The sequence below is a fragment of the Saccostrea cucullata genome, unplaced genomic scaffold (genome assembly GCF_032062105.1).
Source record: "Saccostrea cucullata isolate Sc308-1 unplaced genomic scaffold, CSIRO_AGI_Scuc_v1 ctg2777, whole genome shotgun sequence".
NCBI lineage: Eukaryota > Metazoa > Mollusca > Bivalvia > Ostreida > Ostreidae > Saccostrea > Saccostrea cuccullata.
Genome location: NW_026941264.1, coordinates 124,246 through 127,003, shown reverse-complemented (window position 1 = coordinate 127,003; position 2,758 = coordinate 124,246). Strand labels below are relative to the sequence as shown.

Below are 2,758 nucleotides of genomic sequence, written 5' to 3'. Positions count from 1 at the left end.
AGCTCATTTAGGCCTAGAATGAAAATTCATTTTGTTTTCTGTTTAATCATTAAATACACTACAAATATATTTAATAGATGTGTGTCACAAAACACTTATTTTTCACTTGATTGAGTGATCGTATATATTTTAATGAGATATCTGCATGTATGTACCATAAACGAAGGAATAGAGGAAATTCGGATTGAGAAAAAAACGATCGTTTTTGGAAGTAAACAAGTCAGGAAACACTGCAAAACAGTTACAATTATTGAGATTTTTTGATAGTTGGAGCATGTTGTCTGGAAAATATTCACTGGCTGGGAATTAAATTGCAAAATACGGTAAGAATACCGGTTGTGCTTTTCATGTATTGTGTGTGTAATTAAAATTTTTACTAGCCCAACGGGCTACCCCCTTGCTGAAAACCACTAGCCCGACCCCCAAAAATGGTAGCCCCGGGCGTCAGGCGATGCTAATTGCACACCTCTGATAGTTTATTAATTAGCTGCAAATACGCAATCATCCCACATGGAATTTTGGCTGCCACCAATTTTGTGTAAGGTGGAACTGACACACAATATTTTTTTTTTGCCTAGTAATAAAGATAGATTTACTGTAACTGACAGAACTATAGAGTCAATATTTCCCGCAACCTTCTCGGACGCAATCTATAAATTTGTAGATCAAAATGACGTTTTTTAAAATAGTTGGGGGAAAGATAAAGCGTTGGTGTAACCGAGACGTAAAAAAATCAATCGGATAAAAACGGAAAATGGATACGTAAAAAAAAAAAGAATATTTTTGAACCGATAAAAAAAATCCAGTTGGGTGGATTTTGGTGAGTCGGTCGCGTTACCGCAAAAAAAACAATTTTTTAAGGATGGCCTTACTATAAAGCTTGAATTAAATTATTTAATTTATTAGACTCTCAGCAAAAAATTCATGAAAGAGAAAATAAAGATTAATGCTTAAACAAAAATTTGAGATCAGAAAAAATATGCCTTATGCGGCTTTTAAGAAAGAAAATCGACAGTAAACATACCTACCCCGAAACGCACGTGGGATTCACATGTTGACAAACAGCCTACACACCATCCAGGAAGTTGCATCATGCGCACCTGAAAAAAGAGTGCCTTTTAATTCAGTGGTATAATTCTGCTAAAGAAATGATATTCCTAGTACATGAGTCCAATTTTAATACTGTAGGCCTAAAACAAATTGCCAAAAATGAAAAAGGAAAAAAAAATTTCTCTATATATGTAGAACTTCAGTTGACTAAGTTCATTTTGATTGGCTATTTCTTTGCATAAGACCTTTAAGACAATTAAAAGTTAATTAAATTAAATGAAATTTGCACAAAATGTCTCTGAGTTACTTATCTTTCATATACCAGTGCGTCAAAATTTATCTTTGTCCTTAAGGGATGAAAAATAGGAGATAACTCTTCCTAACAGATTATTGAATTTTAGGCTAAATTTCTGTACAAATTCATCTTTGGCATATTAATTTCAAAACTTGAAAAAATTTAATGAGTGAATCATTGAGAAAAAAAAATTCAATGAATTGAAAGCTGAAATATTGTAGTTTTTGGCTATATGCTAAAAAATAATTTCAACTTTAATTAATGAGCTCTAATTATCAAAGAAACCGGAAGTTAACTGATTTTTAAGGAATTAATTAGCAAAAGAGTGAAAATCTTAATTCTAAAACAAAGTCAGAGACTGAAAAATGGTTTAAAAAGAGAATTCAATAATGTACCTTGGAGCTTTGATAACAGTGATCACTGATTAATGGCTGGTGATTAAGATAAGGGGTTCTTAAGCAGTGGGGGGTGATGAGGCTTTTCCATCAGTCATCAAAGAATGGAGTTTCTCTTAGAAGTCCAGGCAGCTCTAAAATAAATAAACAACACAAAAGTTTACAATACTTAAAACTGTGCACCACATACAATAACATATTCTTAGAAAAAGTCTACAAGTATATAGTTAAATAATTACCATGCCAAAAAAAGGACCAAGATGGTTGCATCAACATCAATACAAAAAAGGAAGTATTCCTCACAACAAAGGCCAGAAGAAAATAGGGACCACTAACCCAGTCCAATCTCTGGTTCCCATAAGGAGACTAAGTAAAGAAGAATTTCAGGACATTGTACGGCCACAGAAAAATGGGGTGTTTGCAGTTATAGATGCCAAGAGCCGAAACAGCGAGATGAAGTTTTACGACCCGGGCCAAGTGAGGTCCAGCCAGTGGACACCTACATCTAATCTGTGTCAGATGACCCAAATTCAAAATTATACAAGGTACTTCACAAAGAAAAGACTGCTAAATTGTGGAACAATGCATTCAAAGAACACTTACAGAAGTTTCCTGACTGTGATGGTCCACTGGACTGGAATCAGCATGGGGAGGAAAAACGAGGCCTAGCATGGATCCTTTCCATTTGATGTAAGAAGTGCCACTATACCAGTCACCGAGAAAAGCTCTACGAAGAGGTGAGAAGATCTGGAAGGGGACGAAGAGCTGCACAGATGAATGTGGCCATGGCTGTCGGTCACCTGGGTACCAGTCTTACAACAGAGGGTATGCGTGGTATGCTTCTTGGTGCAAATATTGAACCAGCGTCAGCCGCCAACATGCAACAGACCTGCAACAAAGTGGGGAAAATTATAACCGATGTAAATAAAACAATATGAAAAAATTCGGCAGAATATTCAAGAACTTAATGAAAAATGTGGACTTCCGGATGCCCCCATCAGAGCGGAAGGAGATGCTC

General features: G+C 35.6%; 1 long non-coding RNA gene across 1 annotated transcript; it reads right to left on the bottom strand.

The window, feature by feature from the left end:
* Positions 1-972: 972 nt before the first annotated feature.
* LOC134257506 (uncharacterized) lies at positions 973-2,131 on the bottom strand. Its single transcript, XR_009989930.1, has 3 exons — positions 1,980-2,131; positions 1,741-1,874; positions 973-1,100 (listed from the first exon to the last, which is right to left on the bottom strand). It is a non-coding gene; the product is annotated as an uncharacterized LOC134257506 (long non-coding RNA).
* Positions 2,132-2,758: the final 627 nt, after the last annotated feature.